Source organism: Staurois parvus, unplaced genomic scaffold (assembly GCF_062004578.1).
Source record: "Staurois parvus isolate SC_StPar_1 unplaced genomic scaffold, SC_StPar_1.0 ptg000171l, whole genome shotgun sequence".
In the NCBI taxonomy this organism is placed as follows: domain Eukaryota; kingdom Metazoa; phylum Chordata; class Amphibia; order Anura; family Ranidae; genus Staurois; species Staurois parvus.
Window position 1 is genome coordinate 289,000 of NW_028317967.1, and position 24,168 is coordinate 313,167.

The 24,168-nt window shown below is 43.5% G+C and overlaps 1 protein-coding gene across 2 annotated transcripts in view; it reads left to right on the forward strand.

The window, feature by feature from the left end:
• Nucleotides 1-768: 768 nt before the first annotated feature.
• Nucleotides 769-24,168, forward strand: part of DAAM1 (dishevelled associated activator of morphogenesis 1) — a 268,997-nt gene continuing 245,597 nt past the window's right edge. For both annotated transcript variants that reach the window (XM_089676532.1, XM_089676535.1), the window contains exon 1: nt 769-909. The gene's annotated coding sequence lies outside the window, so the exon portion shown is untranslated. The remainder of the gene's footprint in view (nt 910-24,168) is intronic.

A 24,168-nucleotide genomic window follows, 5' to 3' on the forward strand; every position in this document is an offset into this window, starting at 1 on the left:
GCCCCGTCTGCACCTTAGAGACGCTTTTTTTGCACATTTTAGTGGTGTGTTTTTGGAGCCGCAACATTCATTTTGATTGGACCTTCCTCTGCTCCAAAAATGAACAAAAGAAGCTCATGCACCAGATGATGGCACTGATCCAGGTGCATTTGGCATTGTGTGTCTGTCGTGATTTTTGTGCACTTTGTTGCATGACAATTGGCAAGAATGCACTGTGTTTGGGGTGCTATAATGGCACTGCAAGTGTGTCGCATGTTTTGCTGCGATTCTGGAATCGTAGGCAGAATTGTGCAATTCCAATACGCTCAAGTGGGAATGGGGCCTTGTGCATTTATCTGCATTTTCTGCCCCAATGAAAGTCTATCAAAGTGTCGAAGTGCATGAAAACGGATTTAAAAGGCATGAAAAAATTGTACAACAAAAGAAGCCCAGCTTAATGCTATGCACCCCTGTATGGATGGGCCCAGGATAGTACCGATAAATTTCCCCCAGGGCGTGCAACACACAGTTCTCCATTGTCTGACTCTGCAGAACAATAATCGTCCACTAGGTGTCAGGCGTGTTCGCCGTCCTTTGATGTAGCAGCGTCTTCCTCCTCCTATTGTCGGCCTGGACGCTCCATTCTCTGGCCATAGATAAGCTGCGCATTCCGGGGCAGTGTGGGGGATGTAGTTCCCGTGGCCTCTGTTCCCTGGCGGGCTGGTCCTACAGAGACTACATCTCCCGGCAACCCTTGCGCCTTATCAGCTGCTCCTGCGCATAGACAGATAGCTCCAGCGGTGTCCTATCACACCGGAGGGGGATGATGTCACCTGCAGGCTGCAGCACGCAACACACACTTCATATCCATCTCCGAGGGTGACGAGCCCGGCCGGCCGGGAGGGTCCATGAGGGAGCCGGCATGCTCAGGTGAGAGCAACACAGACAGTACACATTGCATGGGATGGGGGGGCCTTCAACCAGTTTATGGATGGGCGTGACAGCTGTGCCGGCTGCTTGGAGGATGTGCGGGCTGCATGGAGGATGTTCCACTGACAAGAGCAGCTGGCTGGCTGGTCCCCCCCCCCCCCCCCCATTGATCTGCAGCCTCTTGTCTCCGGGCACAATAGGTCCGCGGCTGCCATCCTTTCATTCTCCTCTCCATGGCTGTGTATTGTCATCCCACTGGAGGGGGCAGGAGGGACTGTATATGGAGGGACTGTATATGGAGGGACTGTGGATTGTATATGGAGGGATTGTATATGGAGAGATTGTGGACTGTATATGGAGGGACTGTATAGGGAGGGATTGTGGACTGTATATGGAGGGACTGTATATGGAGGGACTGTAGACTGTATATGGAGGGATTGTATAGGGAGGGACTGTATATGGAGGGACTGTGGATTGTATATGGAGGGATTGTATATGGAGAGATTGTGGACTGTATATGGAGGGACTGTATATGGAGGGACTGTATATGGAGGGACTGTATATGGAGGGACTGTGGACTGTATATGGAGGGACTGTATATGGAGGGATTGTGGACTGTATATGGAGGGACTGTATATGGAGGGATTGTGGACTGTATATGGAGGGATTGTATATGGAGGGATTGTTGACTGTATATGGAGGGACTGTATATGGAGGGATTGTATAGGGAGAGATTGTAGATTGTATATGGAGGGACTGTATATGGAGGGATTGTGTAGGGAGGAATTGTATATGAGGGATTGTGTAGGGAGAGATTGTAGGTTGTATAGGGAGAGATTGTATTGGTGGGATTGTATATGAGGGATTGTATAGGGAGAGATTGTAGGTTGTATATGAGGGATTGTGTAGGGAGAGATTGTATAGGTGGGAATTGTGTATGGAGAGATATTATGTGAAGATATTGTATAGGGAGGGATTGTATATAAAGGGATTGTATATTGTGTATGGAGGGATTGAGATCTCATGGTGTGGGCTGTCACTGATCTGACATTATGTTCTGTACAGAGCCAGAATTCATCAGGGTGCAAAAATTGGTCTTTCTATTCCGTCTTCAGTTATCCTCCTTTTTCCGTTTGCCATAGGGAACCGTCCCTGGACTGTGCACTGCGGCTGTAGGTGTCAGTTAAATCTGTGCCCATGTTACTGACTGCTATAACCTAAGGTTTTTTTTTTCCCCCCATCCTCCTTCCCACTATTCCTATCTCTACCCTCACCTGGTCCCTCCCATGACCATTGTCGTCCCCCCCCCCCAGGGTTCCCATTTCCAGGGTCACCCACATTTCCATCTCTGCGTTCCCCATCCCCCCCCCCCCCCCCGTTCCTGTGCTCACCCCCTCCCTGTGCCCTCACTCATCTTCATCCTCCTGTAAATCAGATGTGTCGGTTCACACGGGTAAACGTTCTATGGGGGATGATTGATTTAATGATGACTGCAGTTATCACACTTCCAAGTTTTCTCACTTACAACTTCCAAAATATGAGAAAAGAAAGCGGAACTAAAGCCTCCCCTCCTTTACAGTCAAGGGCGCCGCCATCTTTGCTTCTGATCGATCTGTGGTTGCCATGGGGCTGCACATCGATCAGCTATGACGCCACCATAGCTGGGTTTGGTTTCACTTTAAATGTTTGCGGTCCTTTCACATGTCTGTCTGTCTGTCCTTTTTTTTTGGCAGACCTGATGGAAAGCTGTATGTAAGTCTATGGACAGGTGGATGTGCATCCGTCTTCATCTGCTGACATCCAAAAATGAAAAATGACCGCATTCTTTTCCGGTCCTAAACAGAACAGATTGGAGGGAACCTGAAATCTGTTCATGCGTCTGTCCATAGATTGAACATACAGTAGGTCTGTAGAGGAAAATCCAGGAAAACCTGAAGAGGTACAGATATCTGACATGTAACCTGTGTCCCGTTCTGCTCTGTACACATCCCCAGGCGAACGGACTGGGCACGGCCCATGTGAAAGAATTCTTGGAAATGGATATTTTCTATGCAGTTATTGCAGCCTGTGATATTTTATTGGTTCATGTAGAGGGGTTTATTCTCTGTGTTTGATGGATGCTTTAAATGCAAGTCTGTATATTCTATTCATTCACTTGTGTGGATGACAGTCCTGGAGCTGCTTTGTGTTCCTTTGGAGGCATTGAGATCCAGTTGTGTTGTTTCAGAGTTCCTGCAGCACTGGTCCCTGCACTGGGACTAGCAGGTGAAAGGTTACCCACATGTATACACTACATTTATATACAAAACAGCGTTTATAAACAAAGCATTAACCCCGATAAACCCATATCCTGTACAGAACTGCAGAATGATGGATGGAAGCATAGTTCTAGAACTGGTGGTGACCTTTACTCTTGGCTGGTATAGTGGTTGAGATCCACATACAATTAATAACATTGGCCACACATATTATCAGGCCGTTTCAACCAGCTTTTGATGGAAAAATGTACCAAATGAGTGAGCTCACCTACCATAGTTTCAGTTGCAGCCTAGTAGGAGGCTGCCTTGAGTATTTTGCCATTTCTAGCATAAAAGAGGTTCATATACCCCAGAAATCTCTAACTTTAAGCTTCATTCACATGGTGGAGTTTGCCACCCCTTTAAAAAGCAATCTGCAGTGGATCACTTTTTAGAGGTGGTTGAGCAGAGGTCTTCAGGTGTTCAGAAGGCAATCCCAAGGGGGACTTTACATTGCAATACTTTGCTGCAACCACTTTGCATGCAGTTACAGTGCGGTCACATTTTATTCAAGGGGTGCATTTAACAAGAATGCCTGCCAAACACTTCATGTTGAATTATCAATTAGACGGTTTGTTTAACATTGTTGTGAATTGTCTTTATTTAGGTCATTTTGTTTACTAATAACCTAAATAGAATATTTTCAATATTTTGCATTTTTTTTCATTTCCTTGGTTGTTTATTGTTCAGTACTAGGGCTCGTTTATGCTTGCGGCAGCCTTGGCCACCCCTCTGAAAAGTGAAGGATTAGTGGATCATTTTTTTTAGTGGTTGACAGGTGGCTGGGAGGTTATTTATTGAACGTGATCAGTGGTATAACTTTGCCATGGCTGCAGTCTTTGTGCATCCCCCTCTGGCCACTGTGTAAGGTTAGAAGGGGCATGAACACTGCAGCTCAACTGCCTATTTTTACCACCGCCTGTGTAAGTGTGGACAAACCCTCACAGTTGTCCTCTTATGCCAGCTTTCCCCCAAAGAATTTTCACTGTAGCTGATACACAGTTGAAGGATTGTATATATTTTCTTTCTATTTGCAAAAGGAAAAAATCCTTTAGAAGGTTGTAGATGGGCAGCGGAGAGATTGGCAATGGTACGGCTTGCCTCCCTTCCTCAAATCACTCCGTGTGACCTTCCTTCCCACATGGCTAGATCACATATATGGGAATGCAAGAAAAGGCTGTTTTTTTGTTTGTTTCTTTTCTTTGGTCCCTATAAACTTCAGTTGGAGTGATTGAAAATGCATGTAATGTGCGGGTTTTTTTTGTTTTTGTTTTTTGTGCAATTTCTAGCCTTTTTTGGTAACTAGCTTTCACTTGGCTAAAGCAGAAGTGCTCAAGCCTAAGCTCTGAGCCTCCCTAGCGGTCTGATTATGGCCATATTTCTGTGCTCAAAGCGGTACATTTTTTTGCATGGAAATATGTATTTTTTTTTATTTTAGGCCTGTAATTTTTAGGAATAACGCACTGAAATCTGTCCGTACAAGAGTCTATTAAATTTCCTGGGTATGTTTAAAATTTGAAACATGAAATCATAAATTATAATTTAATAAATAATCATAAAAAATAATATAATACATTTAATTCAATAATATAATCAAACCAAAAACACTGAAATGTGAAATATAGCACCAAGTTCGCAGATCACTGAACAAAGTCGCAAAATCGTTTTCAGTGTCTGATGAGGAATTTCCCCAAGAATCATTATCACTCAATTCTGCAAGTGGTTCTGATTTACTATCGCTGTTCTCTAGCTGGTCTAAAACCGCTTTTGACCTAAAGGGACGCTTTTTGGACACCATGGACGTTTCTCAGTTTCCAGGCAGAAAGAACAGTAAATATGTGGGCAGGGCACAGGACAAAGCACTCGGGACAGCTAGAGTGTAGCTCGGGGTTACCGCTTGTGGTACTGAAACTTTACCCCGAGCTATACTCGGGAATACTGCCAGGGAGGTTAAAGGGTGCACAAAGGTACACATAAAACACTCCAAAACCCTCTCAAGAAGCCCAAGCTCACATTTTAATCTAAAGTCATATCCCATGTTTCCCAATGAGTACCATTCAGGCCGCAAAGACTTGAAAGTAGTTCCTGCACTACTTTGGTACAACTTTTGAAGTGACTTTAATCCAGCGAATGTAAAGTTGCATCAAATTCACGCTCCAAAGTCCCACTAGAAGCGCTAATGTGGTTGGAGTCCAAAGTGGAACTTTAGTCAGAAAATTAAGTCCTGCTAGATCACTTCTCGTTGGCTCCTTAAGCAGGTATAAGGGGCCAACCCCTGAAAAACAACCCCAAACCCCTGAAACCATAATGCCCCCTCCACCAAACTTTACACTTGGCACAATGCAGTCAGGCAAGTATCATTCTCCTGGCAACCACCAAACCCAGACATGTTCATCGGATTGCCAGACATAGAAGCGTGATTGGTCACTCCAGAGAACACGTCTCCACTGCTCTAGAGTCCAGTGGCGGTGTGCTTTACACCAATGCATCCGACGCTTTGCATTGCACTTGGTAAGGCTTGGATGCAGCTGCTCGGCCATGGAAACCCATTCCATGAAGCTCTCTATGCACTATTGTTGTGTTACTCTGAAGGCCACATGAAGTTTGGAGGTCTTTGGCTATTGACTCTGCAGACAGTTGGCGACTTCGGCGCACTGTGCGCTTCAGCATGGGCTGACCCCGCTCTGTCATTTTACATGGCCTACCACTTGGTGGCTGAGTTGCTGTTGCTTCCACTTTGCTCTAATACCACTAAGTCCTCATGCACACTGGACGTTTTTAAAGCAGCTATTGTTGGCTTTTGACTTTTTTTTTTCTATGGCTAGTAAACTCCCCAGCATGTTATCCTATGTGTCCATGGGCACACAGACTGTAATCAACGGTTTTTTGGCTGGGAAAACCCCCCCAGAACTAGTGGGTTTCTAGAGGAGTTTTTTAGCTGTAAAAACACTCTAACACTGAAAAACTCGGCAAAACGCCACAAACTGATTTTTTTGGACTTTTTATTTACCAAAAAATGCTAAAAGCTGCTAAACACGGGAAAAAGACGCTAAACGCTAATGCAAAAATGCTCAAAAAAGCTGAAAAACTCACGTTTTTAATGTGACTTTATACAGCTAACATTACCAGCGTTCTCAAAACGTCCCGTGTGCATGAGGGCTAACAGTTGACCGTGGAATATTTAGTAGCAAGGAAATTTCACGGATGGACTTATTCCACATTTGGCAACCTATCATGGTAGCAGCCAATGGCAGCGCAGGTCTGCAGGCGTGCATGTGTGCCCCCTACCTGGAAAACCAAAATCACATTTATATGGGGCGACACAGTGGCTTAGTGGTTAGCACTTCTGCCTGGCAGTACTAGGGTCATTGGTTTGAATCCCAACCACGGCACCACTTGCCTGGAGTTTGCATGTTTTCCCTGTGCCTGCGTGGGTTTCCTCCGGGTGCTCCGGTTTCCTCGCACACTCCAAAGACATGCTGGTAGGTTAATTGGATCCTGTCTAAATTGTCCATAGTATGTGTACATATGAATGCGAGTTAGGGATCTTAGATTGTACGCCCCTTGAGGGTTAGGGACTGATGTGAATGCACAATATATATGTAAAGCGCTGCGTAAATTGATGGTGCTATATAAGTACCTGAAATAAATAAATATAGATGTGATTTTGCACCTCCGGCCTGCACTGTGGCAGTAAAGTTACAGTACGCGGTCGGGAAGTGGTTAAAATATGTTTTGGTTTTAACAGTTGATTTTGCAGTGAATTGACTTTCCTGAATGAAAACCCCATTCAGTATTAGAAACTTGCTAATTTTGAGAAAAAATTTCCATCCTGCTCCTTCGAAATCTCTTCATTGCAGTCCAAAACGATCCCTTTTAACAATTAGAACATTGAACGAACCTTCTTAAAACAAAACAAATGAAATTTGACAAATGTGTATTTCTAGATTTACAGTCCCCTTCACTGGAATCCCCTGAACTTACAATTGTGGACAAACGTCTGCATAGTGCATTTGGTGATCTCTGCCTGGCCTGATTATTGCTAGCAATACACAGATCAGGACAACTGTGTGCACATGGGGTACTTGGTGTGACCTGCCTAGTATATTAGATGGGACGCCATAGTCAGAGCTTATGACTGCTGCACAGATTTTCTATAGAGGGATTGTGGAATAATCACACAAGCCAAGCATGCATGTTTGTTAATGGACAGTAGCGATCATTTGTCAAGGCTCATCCTGGATTATGGATTTTTTTTTCTTTTGCATGAGATCAGTTAGAATAGGTACAAAGGCATTCATTCATTCTCCTGAACTGACCATCATTGGCTGGACTGGGCAACAATTGCCTTATGTCTATAGTATCTTGTGTCATAACTATACACCTCTTGGCTAATCATGTAATGAGACTCGCATGCTTTGCATTTGAAATGCTATGTCGCTGTTTAAGTGTCAATGAGACTTTTTGTTGTTTCTGACCAGTTTATATAGTTCAGTCTGATACACAAGGGTCTGCTGTGTTTGGATTGCGCCTTCCTTTTTGCACGCTCTTCATGGGCACAGACAAGATAATCTGGTTTTCACAGAAGTGATAAACTTCTTTTTACTTAAACCCTTCCCTAGCCCTGGGCCATGATCATTATCTCCTGCAACCACCCTGCATTCTACAATTACACAGACTTGGAATGTCTCAGTTTAACCCCGTGCCGTCCTTTTTAGAAGCTGCCGATTTCACATTTTTCATTCTCAATTTTCAAACATATTGCCTTTCACCAGTTGACTTGTTGTGGATTTGATTGTTGTCTTCACCAGTGGTGTACTGCAGTAATTTTGAATTCTTGAAAGCCGTGTTTGAGCCTTTCAGTGCCATGGTTTAGGCCTCATTTACACGGGTGCTAAGTCCAGTAATCCGTGAATGGGCTTTGTGTTGGTGTGGCTTGAGCTCCCAGGTGCGACATGCAGGCAGCCCATTCAAGTCTATGGAGACACAGCAGCTGCATGAATGCCGCCACTCATCCCAGTTTGACAGGGGTGTGGCCCTGACACAAACAGTGTGTATTCAGGGCCACTCACCTGCATGCCTGTCAAATTGGGACAAGCAACTGTATGCGTGCCACCACTGCATCCTCATAGACTTAAATTGGCTGCCTCCATGCAGCACCTGGCAGCTCGAGCCCATTCACAGACTATGGGACTCTACGTGAATGAGGCCTTATACTCCAGTCTGACCTGAAAAAAATGTAAGCCGTGAAAATAAACACAACCAGGTGTTGTCCTTGCTTGGGAACACCAGTTGATCAGTCCTGTGAACTACACACACTCACAAGAGCTGGCATGTTTCTTAAAGCTGGGGCTGTGTAACAAGAGAGTGTTGAAGACTGCAATGTTACAAAAGACTGCTGTGCCATGTTTAACAGAGCCTACTGAGGACATCTATGTTGCTTTTGAGGCAACTATTAGGTTAGATGTAGAGTGTATGGGGAAGGTGGCTGTTGCTGATCAGAGTGACAATTTTCCCCCATTTTTCATGTGCACTCATGTGATCTTTGATGTCACTCCAAAGGGGAGTGGCGGGTGGGGGGGTAGGGGGGTTGGCATATGGGCTCCTCTCGGTGCCTGTGGTTGAAGTTAAATTATATGCTGACCAATGGCTCAGAGCATTGCATTTAATTACTCTGCAGTGTTTAGAGATATACTGTCAGCCTAGTTTCAACCAAATGCAGCAAAGTTGATTGGACGGCGCTTCACAGTACAGATGGACAATGATCCAAAACACACTGCAAAAGTAACCCAGGAGCTTTTGAAGGAAAAGAAGTAGAATATTCTGCAATGGCCGAGTCAATCACCTGATCTCAACCCAATTGGGCATGTATTTCACTTGCTGAAGGCAAAACTAAAGGCAGAAAGACCCACAAAGAGCAACTGAAGACAGCTGCAGTTAGAGCCTGACAAAGCATCAGAAAGGAGGAAACCCAGTCTTTGGTAATGTCCATGGGTTCCAGACCTCAGGCAGTCATTGCCAGTAAAGGATTCTCAACAAAATATTACAAATGAACATTTTATTTATGATTATATTCAATTGTCCAGTTACATACTTTTGGTCCCTTGAAAAAGGGGGGATGGCTACTCTTAACCTCCCTGGCGGTATTCCCGAGTGTAGCTCGGGGTAAAGTTTCAGCACCACAAGCGGTAACCCCGAGCTACACTCGGGATTAACAAGCAGCGTTGCTCCGGGATCCCTTCTGCACTTACCTTGTCCTTCGCTCCCCCGTTATCCCCCCTGCAGCGTCCCCGGCCATCTCCTCCAGCCGATGCCGGCATCTGTTTTCCGGGTTCCGTTCCCTGCAACGTTGAGACATACGGGGGACATAACCGGCGGGAAATTTAAAAACTTTAAAAAGTGACATTCACTCAATACACTAAAATCACATAGTATTCCATTACTGTATCAAAGCATTTCACATACATTTTGTCCCGAGTGCTTTGTCCTGGGCCCTGCCTGCATTTTTACCATTCTTTCTGCCTGGAAACTGAGAAATGTCCATGGCGTCCAAAAAGCGTCCCTTTTAGGTCAAAAGCGGTTTTAGACCGGCTAGAGAACAGCGATAGTAAATTAGAACTACTTGCAGAATTGAGTGATTATGATTCGTGGGGAAATTCGTCATCAGATTTTGCGACTAAGATCAGTGATGTGCGAACTTGGCGCTATATTTCCAATTTCAGTGTTTTTGGTTTGATTATATTATTGAATTAAATCTATTATTATAATATTTTTTATGATTTATTAAATTATAATTTATGATTTCGTGTTTCAAATTTTAACATACCCGGGATGTTTACTAGACTCTTGTTCAGACAGATTTCAGTGAGTTATTCCTAAGAATTACAGGCCTACAATAAAAAAAAAGACATTTCCATGCAAAAAAAGTACCGCTTTGAGCACAGAAATACTGACATCATACTGCTAGGGAGGTTAAGAGCTGTAATTCATAAACCCTTTGGATGTACACAGTGGGGGTAAATGTGTGTATGTGTCTCTCATATATACACACACAAAAATGTTATGTGAACTTGGCAAGCATTCACCCTTTTTGAGGAATTCTGGATGCACTTAATACAGTGACTTCCTATGGCTCCGTCTAGTGGCCATAATGTTGTATTTTTTCAGAAACCCCCTCAATCAAAAATATACCACATTTTTGCCACTAGATGGAGCTGACTATACAAAATTGCTAAAAAAAAAATTGGGCCAGAATTTGTCAAAGATGGAAAAATGTGTCTCATCCAACATTTAAGTTTTTTTTTTTTTTTTTATTAATAGACCTAAGTGTGTTTTGTACTAATGTGACCTATGCAAACCAGATGTCCTCACCTACTGTAGGATTATTACTGACCCAGAGAGGACATCACACCATATACAGTATAATAATTGTCTGCTTCTCCCCACCCCTAAGAGGGTATCTTGGATAATCAAGGCTGTAGAGGGTTCAAATTTAATTATTGTAGTCTTACGTAGACATTTTGCCTTCAGTATAGTGAATTTATGAGCATACTTTTGGCTGGAGCTGTTGTGGTTTTTAATTGATTTTCGCTCCATTTGTGATTGTTTGGTAATTCAAAACCGAGGAATAAATGAAACCACGGATGGCAGATTTTCAATAACAAAAATGACCAGAAAGAATAAGGTCGCCAACTACAGACAGTGTTTCAGTAGAAGCTGCTGTGGAAAAATCGCCTAAGACTGGGTTCACAATTTTGTGCTGCATTAGTGTAAGTACCTTAGTATTCTTTTTAAAGATTAAGACCGTATGCACTCTTTCAGATGGGTGGCTGGGGAGTGGTAAAAACAGGCTTCTCACGGCTTTACCGACTTCGGCCACCCACCTGAATTGTAACAATACAGGTGGACAGGGCTGTATGCATTCTGTGGCTGCTATTGTTTGCTTCATGGCCACAACATTTCTTTAGCAAGAGGTGCAGAGTTTGACAGGTGGCACCGTTTGTCAAACTCTCCCATTGAGTTGAATAGGGGCTGCACTGCAATGTAAAAAAACAAAACAGGAGTTCAGGAGAGGACAGTGGGGCCTTCTGAATCATGTGAAAAGCAGTCCACCGCAGTTTGCTTTTCAGAGTGTGGTAAGCAGTACCGTAAGTCTGAAGAAGCCAAAGATCCACCTTTTCAGGTCTGTTTCTTTCTTTCCTTTTCTTTCTTTTCTTTCTTTTCTTTCTTTCTCTTTTCTTTTCCTTTTGCTTTTTCTTTTTTTCTTCTTTTTTTTTCTTTTTTTTCTTTTCTTTTTTCTTTAATTCTTTTTTCTTTTTTTTCTTTTTTTCTTTTCTTTTTTCTTTTTTTCTTTTCTTCTTTTTTTTTTTTCTTTTATCTTCTTTTTTTTCTTTTTTCTTCTTATCTTCTTTTTTTTTCTTTTTTTTCTTTTTTTCTTTTCTTTTTTTCTTTTCTTTCTTAAGGATTGCTCAAGTTTGGCTGTACTTTTTTTTTTTTTTTTTGCCTATCTCAGTGCTGCTTATCTCCCCCAGCCTTGTAGACTTCAACAGGGGCACATGTGACAGGATGCTGGTGCAGGAGCACAATTGAGACAGTTGTCTCCTCTCAACAGGAAGACCCTAAACAAAAAAACCTTCATGGCAGGATCACCAGTTACTTTAATGATGTAGAGACTATTTACATTTGTGCCTTGTGTTAAGGAAGTACATTAAAAAGAATGCGTTACGAACTTTTTGAAAGTCAGATATGACCCTTTTCTGTAACATAATGCAATAGCATGCATTTCAGCACACTGCAACACAGTTGCATTAGAGTGCGGTTCAGAATGGATGCACTGCAATGTAGTAATGCGTGATACCACAACGTATTCGTGTAAATGAGGGAAAACCAACTTTTGAAATATCCTGCACATGTTAAACCATACGATTAGTTATAGGGCTCTGCTTTCACTTCCTTTAATGTATTTTGGTTGGACTATTTTCTGCATGTCAGTAAATTTCTTCCCACCCCTCTCAGCTCCAGCACCTCCAGCCCTCAATTTGCACTGTTCACACTGTCACGGCGTTCACATGATCGAACGCTTCTGATCGCAAGTATGCATTGGGAGCTTTCCATGACAGTTTAGTTACTGTGCTTGGAGCGCACAGTGTGCATGCTCTCAGCACAGTAAACTGTTCACTGGTAGCCGCATATATGTGGGCACGTGGTCTTAAAGCCTACTCACCAAGAGACCGCCTATATGAGTGTGGGAAGTGGTTATAAGGGAAAAAAGATTTTTTATAGTGGTGCACTGAAATGAAAATTCTGGTGCCAAAACCAAAAATCCAGCATGCACTTGGCCAAAAACTGAAATGGACAGTTTAATTTTTTTTTTTTTTTTTTAAATGTGGCTGGTGATTTTGCATTAACGTCACTAGGGGCATTTTTTTCCATTGAAGTCAATAGGGACGTGACTTTTCATGAAAATCTATGAGACACGATTTTGCATTGAAGTCACTAGGGGGTGTTTTTGCATGAAAGTCTATGAGACATGACTTTGCCTGTATCTGCACCTTTTTTTCCCTATCGGCAAAATGTTGATCACACTATTTTCAGACGATATGTTTCGTGTGCCAATATATTGGTTCATCCCTAGTTTTTTTACCTTAATGCACTCTTTGCATTGAGGTGTAAAAAAACAATCAGCTGCTCCCCCAGCCCCCCTTAGACACTTACTTGAGTCCAATCTTGATTCAGCGCTGTGCCTGTCTGCAGCAGCTCCTCTCCTCTCTCTCACAGAAGACTCAGGCAGAAGCCATTGGCTCCTGCTGCTGTTAATCACATCCATTAAGAAGGGAGCTTTGGGCAGGGCCAAGCCTGGAGTTGTATGTCTATGGAAACACACAGCCTGGCTTGGGAGCGAGAACCGCCCATGTAAGTGGATTGCTATGGTGGTGCACTTAGGAGAGGAGGAGCCTAAACCTCCAGCAGGGGACCCCAGAAGAGGAGGTTCGCAGCCCCTCTGTGCAAAACCATTAAACAGAGCAGATAAGTAGAACATTTTAATTTTAAGAGCACAAGAAAATGAGCCTTACAACCGCTTGCACATTCTGTGTTGGAAAGAATGGACTTTCCTAAACAAAAACCACACTCACTGTTAGAAATTTCTTCGCTTTAGAAAGTGTTTTTTTTTTTTTTTTTTTTTTAAATCCTGCTCCTTTGAATCCTCTTGTTGCCGCAGGGAAAATGAATGTCAATATGACCCCACTAATGATTAGGAAATTGAGCCAACATTCCTAAAACGAAAAATTTTGACAATTTTTTTTACTAGCGTCTGGCCAGCTTTAATGCCAAGAGGCAGTTCATCAAGTGATCACTGTGATTGGCTTTTATGGTGATCACGTGATCCCACTAGCTCCTGATCAGAGACAAGAAGCTATCTGTGATAGCTCCGTCACTTCTAGGACCGCTCAAAGCACAGAACCTCAGCTACCATGGACACATTTTATGTTGCATTTGGGTATTCAGGCCTACCCTGCCTATTGTCACACATAGAAGTTGCATCGTCTGCAGGAGGTTGATTATTTTTACCTAGGGATATACCTCCAAAGCTTGCAGCTGGTCCAATGGTTCCAGTTCTTTTGGCCTCACATAGTGCAGGTCCTCGTGACCCATGGTGTTGGTGTTGAACGGAAACCTAGACTGGCGACTGTAAAGGAAATAAACTTGCTATTCTGATCTTGTCAGTGCTGACAGAGGCTGGGCCTGCACTGTGATCTAGCTAAGGGATGGTGAAAGAGGGATCTGGCTGGCTGCCTATCAGTCTGGCGGAGGTAGAGGGTTGCTGTTGCCATGGTAAGGCCGCTTACCATTGAAGTGTTCCTATCTCCTGTCATGAGTCAGGTGATGGCGGAGGTGGTGATGAGGCCTGCCTGGGTTGCATGCAGGCTTGTCCTGGGGGAATAAGTCAGGTCCTCCGCAGAGAGGAGGAGGAGGCGAGATTACCCATGTTCTATCATTTTATCCTTCAACACCTCCTGGGACAACCCTGTAGTCTGCTGTAGGTTGTGCTCACTTGCAGTGTTCCAGTAATTGGGCACCTTCCCTGCCCTGCCAGCTAATTCATGGATTTAACACGTTAGTCACTATTTGCATAATAAGTGTCTCTGGGTTCAGAATTTAAAGATGCCTGCACTTCCCTTCCCTTAGGGCTACTTCACCCCAGAACATGGCGCTGGAACCGGCCTTCTGTGCATGCTTCCCACACCACGTTTGAAACGCACGGCAGTTGCCATCTGCATCAGGTGTCAATGTTCCGTTAATGACAACCCAAGCGCAGGTCGCAAGTGTGGTGCGTTTGCCTGGACCAGATCACATGGTACAGAAGTACTACGCAATTTGCTCGCTCTGTGTTTTTAAAGTAGTGCATGCACTACTTGTGCTGTGGTTCGCAGTGAATGGACTCAGATTGCACTGCACTGAACCGCATGTAAATTGCACAGGAAAGTGCAGCATCGTGTACTGGCCCTTAACCACCTCAAATCTGGACGCTTTCACACCCTTCCAGTCCAGGCCAATTTTCAGCTGTCAGCGCTGTCACACTCTGAATAGCAATTACTCAGGCATGCTACACTGTACCCAAGTTAAATTTGTGTCATTTCTTTGAGACGGAGCTTTTATATTTCTTGCATTTATTTTATAACAAAAAATTTCCTCATAAATTTAGGACAAAATGTATTCTGCTACATTTTTTGGAAAAAATAACCCCAAACCGTGTATATTATTTAATCTGCATTACAGTTAAGGTCTACAAACTATGATATATATATATATGTGGAGATATATTATGGTTGAAAATTGATCCGGATGTTGGTATGGCGGTGATCAGGGTCCTGGTATTGTGTATGGCAGTGATCAGGGTGCTGGTATTGTGTATGGCAGTGATCAGGGTGCTGGTATTGTGTATGGCAGTGATCAGGGTGCTGGTATTGTGTATGGCAGTGATCAGGGTGCTGGTATTGTGTATGGCGGTGATCAGGGCGCTGGTATTGTGTATGGCGGTGATCAGGGCGCTGGTATTGTGTATGGCGGTGATCAAGGCGCTGGTATTGTGTATGGCGGTGATCAGGGCGCTGGTATTGTGTATGGCGGTGATCAGGGTGCTGGTATTGTGTATGGCGGTGATCAGGGTGCTGGTATTGTGTATGGCGGTGATCAGGGTGCTGGTATTGTGTATGGCGGTGATCAGGGTGCTGGTATTGTGTATGGCTGTGATCAGGGTGCTGGTATTGTGTATGGCTGTGATCAGGGTGCTGGTATTGTGTATGGCTGTGATCAGGGTGCTGGTATTGTGTATGGCGGTGATTAGGGTGCTGGTAAGGGGTATGGCGGTGATCAGGGCGCTGGTATGTTGTATGGCGGTGATCAGGGCGCTGGTATGTTGTATGGCGGTGATCAAGGCGCTGGTATGTTGTATGGCGGTGATCAAGGCGCTGGTATGGGGTACGGCGGTGATCAGGGTGCTGGTATGGGGTATGGTGGTTTTATTGTGAGCACTGCTGACACTGGGACTTGCTCTGCACAGAAACATCGGTGACCCAATGACTCATATGTGGGCATTTAAAGGCCACCCTTTTGTTGCTGCACATATGTTTTACATGGACTGTAATAGGTTAAAGCTCCATGCACAGCAGCGTTTTTTTAGCTCCTCGAAGCTGTTGTCAGCATTTTTTTTTTCTGCTTTTAGAAGCTAAATAGAAGCTAAATCCTATGTCTCCATGCACACTATTTTAGGTTAGTAGTGTTTTTCAAGCTTCAGCATTTAGGAGCAGAAAAAAATGTTTTTGTTAAGTTTTTGGGAGTGGTTATCCCTGAACGCTCCTTAACGCTACTAAAACACTAACCGCTTTTTTTTCCCTATATGTACTGTAAAAATGCTAAAAAATTCCCATTGGCTCCCACTGCTGTCAATCACAGCCAGTGAGCCAATGAGGAGGGGGGGCAGGGCCGCTCTGTGTAACTCTTGTGACAGTGAAAGCTGCCTTATGGATGCATAGAGCAGCGGCTCAGGGATGAGCACATAGCTGTTCCCCCAGAGCAAGCAACTTTCCCTGTGGGCACTGTTTGAGGGAGAGGAGCCATGAGCGTGAGCGGGGACCCGAAAAGAAGAGGATCCAGGCTGCTCTGTGCTAAATCACTATACGGAGCAGGTAAGGATAGGCATGTTTATTATGTTAAAGAAAACACCGCTTTAGTGTCACTTTAAAGCAGTAATACACACAAAAGCAAACTTGTTATTTTGCAGCTTACCAATTCTTAGATGTGATGGCTGCATTAGTTTTCTTTTGTAGGTTTTCTTTGCCTTATTTTTACCTGGCGATCTGGCCAGTAAATCTGTTTATCAAATGACCAAGCGCTCTTGCAGATGTAGCAGTTGGAGGAATGAGACAAACTATTTAACACTGACATGGGTGCTTAAATGATCAGCTTTTATTTATTTGTATTAAACCTTTTAACTCAAAAATAAAAGAAAACTGTTCCTGTAACTGCTTATAAAAAGTGAGCTGGAGTTTGTCTTCAATTTGTTAGCATATCTGTATCTGTGTGTACATCTAACACTCTCCTTCCCTTGCTACTATCCAAAGATGCTCCTGTGCTCCTTCATCCAGAATGGAGGTGTCACTGGCCAGATCACCAGGTGTAGAGAGGGAAAAAAAGAAAAAGAATGCAGCCACCACTTGTAATGATTGGTAAGCTGCAATATAGTACATTGTTTGGGTTTAAGACCGCTGAAGGCTCAGCCTACACTGCAAGGGAACATTTTCAATTCCCCCGGAGTTAGGCTTTAAACAGAGAATGCATAAATAATGAAACCTCAATGATTTGTTCGGATCCATGCTGTATTTAAAAGAGGAAACCCAGCTCGGGCACAATTTTTGCTAGCTGATTTATGAAGCATGATGCTTCCTGAGCACTGACTGGAAAAGATCTGTTGAATACAGATAGGGTGCCACGTGGTGCGGTGAAAAGATGAAATGCTGATTGAGGAAACCGAAATTAAATGATATGTGACTTGGCTGTAGCAAGAGTAATCTGTTGTTTTATTATCAACCCAAAGTTAAATGATGTAATATTTATAGTGTTGAAAGCGGTCAACCAATCAGTGTCCTAGTACAAGTTTGCTGCAGGATTCTTGATGAATAAGAAACTATTCTACCATTAATTCACCATTTTTGTGGATGACTTGGGGCCCGTTCTACCCCCTGCCGGTACTGCTCTGGGTAGGTGTGCGTGTGGCTATGGCCAGTGGAACACAATGAGATGTCAGTTTGAGACATTTCAGTGAAGTTTGCAAACCCAACCCCAGCAGGACTCGCCAATCCATGCGCCTACCTCACCCTATGTGCTTTGTTATGGATTGGACCTGTGCAGCCAATCGACAGGCTTCAACATTGCCAGGTAGGCTTTGACATTTGGCTCATGCATGGGGGGCGGAGGCAGCTTGGATGGGTGACCATATCTTTTTACGAGGGGGGCTGTCAGGAGACAGTTTCAATTTACTATGGGCAAATTTGCAATGACTGAAATATGCAAAAGAGAGAGAACAGCCCTGTAAGGCTAAAGCTGGCCATAGATGGAGCGAACGAAAGTCCCTCGATTCCCCCATCAACACTTTCTGTGGAGCCATTCTGTTCTCCCAGCATGGGGAGCCGTCCCCGTCAGGAGAACACAGCGATTACTGCTGGTGGCTATAATAATCGCATGTAAAATACGACAGGCTGGTTGTATCCAAGTTTATCGACAATCAGCTTGGGTTCATTCAGCCTGTCCACGCATGGTTCAAATCTCGGCCAGCCTATGCTGAACCGGCCAAGATTCGAACTGTACGGCTGGCTTCAGGCTAAGCACCATTCATTTAGAATACACCTCTGTAATGCATCTGTGTTGCAGCCAGGGGCGGACTGACCATTCAAGAACTCGGACACTGCCCGAGGGCCCAGGGTCAGTAGGGGGCCCCATGAAATGCCCCTGGTACCTTTTTTTAATAGCCTTTTTTTGAGTGTGGGCAAAGACACAGGGGCCCCATGATCCCTTATTGCCCGGGGGCCCCATGAGTTGTCAGTCCGCCCCTGGTTGCAGCACACCACAACACTCAGTAATGCACTAGCGTAGCGCAGTGGCTAAATGGTTGGCACTTCTGCCTGGCAGTACTAGGGTTGTTGGTTTGAATCCCAACCACGGCTCCACCTGCCTGGAGTTTGCATGTTCTCCCTGTGCCTGCGTAGGTTTCCTCCGGGTCCTCCGGTTTCCTCCTACACTCCAAAGACATGCTGGTAGGTTAATTGGATCCTGTCTAAATTGTCCCTAGTATGTGTATGTATGAATGTAAGTTAGGGACCTTAGATTGTACGCCCCTTGAGGGTTAGGGTCTGATGTGAATGTACAATATATATGTAAAGCACTGCGTAAATTGACAGCACTATATAAGCACCTGAAATAATAATAGCGTGTGTTGTGATGTGCTGTGTTTGGGGGAAATAAAGGTGCAGGCATGGTCTTTTTGTTCATAGAATGCCCCTGATGATGTCCTCTATGACAAAATGTGTAGAGCAGAACGTACACACACACACATGTTGGTCAGCTGACCGCCATCTTGGTTAGTGGAAAATACCTGCACAGTGCTGTGTATTTACTTGATGCATATGTGAGTGTTTTTAAAGCAATCTTGGGATTTTTTTCTATTGGGAGCGTTGCCTTCTTTTCTTGTTTGTATGATACTCTGAGTATTAGTAATAGGAAGGGTGGTAGTTGATCCGGGTTACATCTGGATCCATCCTGTGGCATTGCTATGAGATAGCGGTGTTTTTATATAGCTCAAACCATACCCACATGACTGGAGTTTTTCTTGAAGTTCCTCCATAAGATCCCATGGATTCATTGGTTATAGTGCCTGTATAAGCACTCTATTAAAGGGGGTCATATAATTCTGCTAAGAGGCTGTTCAATCACAATGGGGTGGTGAGCAATTGATGGGCAGCTATATTTGGATTGGAAACACTTTATGAGCACTTTATGGAAGATTGATGGACTGTATGGTTTTTTGTTTTTTATACTTTGCTATTTGTTCCCACTTTATCATCACTGAATTAATGCTCTTGGTCACTTTCTTGCAGTTTTTTATAGCAACTTGCACTTTATGTATCACAAATAATAAAAAATTACTTATCTGTAGCTGATGGTTAATAATGTTTTCTCACATGCATGTTAGTGCTTTCATGCACTTAAGTATTTGTATATGAATATTTGAAAATTATTTTGTATATATTTCTTTCACTATTTTTACATGGAGGCTTATTTTTATGGTCTTTTGGTATACGTTTATATATGACGTTTTTATGCTAATCAGTGCCATACTGCTGTGGTTTAGTATAGGGTCTTTTTTTGTTCTGGTTCATTTTTAAAGCTGAAGTTTTAGGTATGATTTCTATAGCATGGTTTATGCTGGTCCTAAATGGACCAATGTAAGTAATCTTGTCCCCTACCTGAGTAGGTAAGTGTAAGCTGCAAATCACTGTAGTAACCAATGCTACAGAAATGATAGCACCTATCTTCCTGGTTTTTGGTGTCGAGTTGCTGCCCTTGTTGCCTGCTGGGCATTGCCACCATTCAGAGAAAGCCTTGCATATGTCAATGAATATAAGGTGTTCTTTGGTTGTGGTGGAGAGGTGGGATAGTGACGTCAGTCTTCTCCTTGTCCAATCAAGCCTTGTGTTTTTTTGAGAATATAAGGAGCTCTTTGGACATGGTGAAGATTCTGACCACACACGCACACACACACACCCCTCCACCTTAGTCCAACCAAGGAACACCTTGTATTCATTGGAAAAAAAACCACAGGGCTCTGAATGGTGGCAGAGCCAAGCGGGTGACCTCCCATGGTTACTATGCAGAAGGGCAGCTGGTCCCTTGCCTAAGGCTGCTACTATCACTGCGGCAGCAGCAAATACTAACTGCTCCAGTGATTTGCAGCTTACACAGGGAAGGGTTAGATATGTGCTATGCATACATTGGTCCAAGCTAGATGCTATGAAAATCATATCTAAAGTCCGCTTTATTGCAACGCACATTATTGCTCAAAATAATGCGCATTTTTAAACACAGCGCAACGTACCAGAGCAAGCGCGTGTCAAGTGTGCACAATTTCCACAGCCAGTGTCTCTAGTGATAGCCAAAGCCCTTTAAATCCAAAATGAAAAGACAACATTGCATTTGTAGATGTTCTGCGGTATAGATCGCTCTTTACCTCCTCACCATTCTGTCTCCACTGAGTTTCTCTCATCTGCTGTCTTCAGTGTTCTTCTACATCGGCTGCATATACAGAGTCATCTGAGTTCATCATTACTCCCCCCGCTGGTGACATTCCCGTCCTCGGAGATGGTTCGATGCATAGAATCGTCCCCGACACATAGCTAAGTGGAAAGTGATTGGCTATTGTTTTCCCTCTGCTCCCCAAGGTGTATGTGTATACACTGCCAACGTGACCTGCTTGTTAACGACGTCCGTGTAGGCTGAGGAGGTAAAGCATGTCCTGGGTTTAATCTAAGCTTTGGAAATTCTTTGTGAAACACAGTTGCCTATGAATAGCTTATAACCTGGCCAATTCAGGGTCATTTTACTGCATTACAAGCGTGTATGGGGCACCAATGAAAGATAAGTGTGTCATAGGTAAGCCTGTGATTTACCACCATGTTGGGGGTAAAATTGCTTAACATCAGAGTGGATTTGATTTAAATCCCTACTGAAAAGGCTCGATTTAAATCATCATTTTTAAAGAGCAACTGTCACCTCTGTCCCGCTGTTGACTCACCGACCGTCCCATTCACTTTAATGCGGCAGCTGGTGATGCGACAGTGACACAAGGTGAGGGATGTGGTGGCAGAAGGTGAGTGGATGCCCGCTAACAGGCGCTGCCATGATGGATCTAAAATGACAGGTGCTCTTTAAATGTAAGGATTCTGGCTCATTCTTGCTGGTAGTTAGGATCTTTAATATTTGCAAACCAAATGAAGGTTTCCTTTTTTGAATAATAAACTGTCAGGTTAGTAAAACCGCGATATCAGAACCGATTTTAGGTTAATCACATATAGTTGGAGAACTACTCAAATTTTTTTTTATTTTATGTTTTTGTTTCTCATGGTTATTGTGAAATTGTGAATGCATCAATGCAGTGCATGTTATCTCTGCTTGCAGAGCTTGGATTCATTGAATGAGTTTACCAAAAATGTAAATATTGCAGAATATACAGCCTCATGCTACATAACGAAGCTCCATTTCATGCTGAATAAACTATCTTAATGTATCTTAAAGAGAAATCTTTCTTTTAGATAGATTTTTACTCCAAAAGCATTATAAATTTGATAAAAAATAAAAAAAATCAGATTTTTAAAAAAATTCAGATTTTTAAATAAAAAAAAATCCTATTTTAAATCTGATTTAAAAGAAAAAAAATCAATTATTATTCACCCTGCTTAACATTCATAAAGCCCATTTGCACATTCTGCCTTTATACCTGTAATGCAGTCAGGCTTCATGTACCCTAATAAATATGCTTGGTTTTTGTGCTGCAGCAGGGTTAAAGCGAGTGTAAACTGTGATTAAAAAAAAAACTGGTCTCCCTGCAGGCTCATGTAATAATCACCACATACTAGCACATTATGACAGACTTACAAATATAAAATGATCTCTCCAGCGGCGTGCTGTCACCACTGACAGGGCTTCCATCTTCACCCGGGCTTCCTTTTGGATTTGTGGGCTCATGCTGTTTAAATTGCAATGACGTCACAATCGCAATATATCTCCCTCAACGGATGGCATGCCGCCATTGAGAGTGCAGTGCACATGCGCCGGTGATGTCACTGGCTGCTACACATTTAAATATCTACTAAATGATGTACGTTTAGGAGATATTCACCGTACCTGCAGGTAAGTCTTATAGGCTTACCTGTAGGTACAAGATAGAAAGCAGCGTTTACTACTGCTATAAAATACTTTTGCTGGCAGCATGCTGGAGCGCATCAGACCACTGTTTCACACACATTACTCCATTGGTCTGACACACACCCCCTTGCACAGTGTTCCAATCAGCAGTGCTCCCTGGCTGCATTACATTAATAAATACAGGCTTTCGGTCTCGTGCATAGCATATAACGCATGTGTGCTGTGACGTGCTCTGTAGAGCGTTGTAATAAAGCATTGCAGTTCTTGCTTTGTCTTTTTTTTTTTACTCCCCTGTAATACGTACGAGCTTCAGCACGATGTGATATCTACCAGAATGTGTGACTCAAAAACGCAATGGGTCATGTCTCCTGCTGGTCTGAACAGAATCCGTAAGACATAAGGCAGAGCACTTTGTTCTTTCCTTGGGTACGCTATTGTGTGAATGCAGCCTAATGCTGCTGGTGTGAACAAGCCTTTAGGTGTGGTTCACTCATGCTCTTATATGTGTGTTTTGCAGCACATAAACACGTCATGAAAGTGCATTGTTTCTACTGAGGCCGTTTACATCTGTGCATTGCATTTTTCAAAATATGAGGCATGGTACATAACACGCGTGTCATGAAAGTACATTGTTTCTACTGAGGCCGTTTACATCTGCGCCTTTCATTTTTCAAAAAATGAGGCATGGTACAATCAGCCTGTGCCCATACATGGTTCAAATCTCTACCAGCTTAACCGGCCCAGATTCAAACCAGCTATGGCTGGCTTAACCCAATACCTGGTTCTAACAAGACTTGGTTTTAATGGGAGTCTGTGTTCCTGCTGGAGAGATTCAACCCCGCTATCTGGTCTAGTGACACATCAGGAAGTGAAGGGAAATCTCACTAGTAAGGATGAGTTTGGATTTAGTTTTTGAGCAGCCCAACTGCATCACTGTGAAGTAGAACTAAAGGCATTTTTTATTTTCATTTCAGATGCAGTAAGTAATGGCTTTAACCCATTTTTTGGTCATCTATGTCCTATTGGGGAGATTTCCCTTCACTTCTGGTACCATAGCCAGAACATGAGGGAATCCCTCCAAGGTGAGGGAATCCCTGGTTGTCTCCAAGGTCAGCAGAACTAGCAACCCCAATGAAAGATTTCCTGTTCTGGTGACAACCCAGAATAGGTTATCTTCCTGCCCTGTCATTTTCTGTGATAAAAATAAACAAGAACAATAGAAAGGGTGAATCCCCCTAATGGGCACAGACAGCAAAAAAACCCTGATTGGTGTTCAAATTCCTCAAAAAAAAATAAATTGCATTTTGTTATACTTTAAAGAACTCGTGATTTGTCTATGCAGGGCAAAGCAGCAGGTTTGCTTACTCCCACCCCAGCAAAACGTAATAGTCTCCTGCTCCCCCACTATTCTGCTGGGAGCTAGTACCTGGTACTTCTGTGTATGGAGGCACATGCATGGGGCAATGCCAGTAATTGTCTCGGCACTATCACATGGCATACTAATAGACTCTGGCTATTAAGGGCTTGGCGCTATCACGTGGGGTACTAATAGACTCTGGCTTATAAGGGCTTCGCACTATCACATGGGGTGCTTGTAGCAATCGTGCGCACAGATATGGACGCGGACAACCATGTTGCTAAGATCCACCATCTTGTGTCATTCTCACTCCAAATCAGCCCCCCTCCCTTTTTGTTGTATGGCATGTGGTCTGTGTGTGTGCTGAGTTCAGGAGTGCATCAGCTGGATACACTTCATGGTTGTAAACCCAATTAGCTGGTTCCAGGGTGTCTGACAGACTCTTGCTCTGGTCGGATCGTAAAGCTATAAATCTGTCAGTCACTGGACTTGAAAAGCATTCTGAAATAGCAGTAAAACATACATCCCACTTGAAAATCACTTTGTCATTCAATTTCATAACTCCCGGCAGGAAATGGGTACAATAGAACAAAGCATATATTGAGATAGGTCAGTTTAATGCGAGTCACC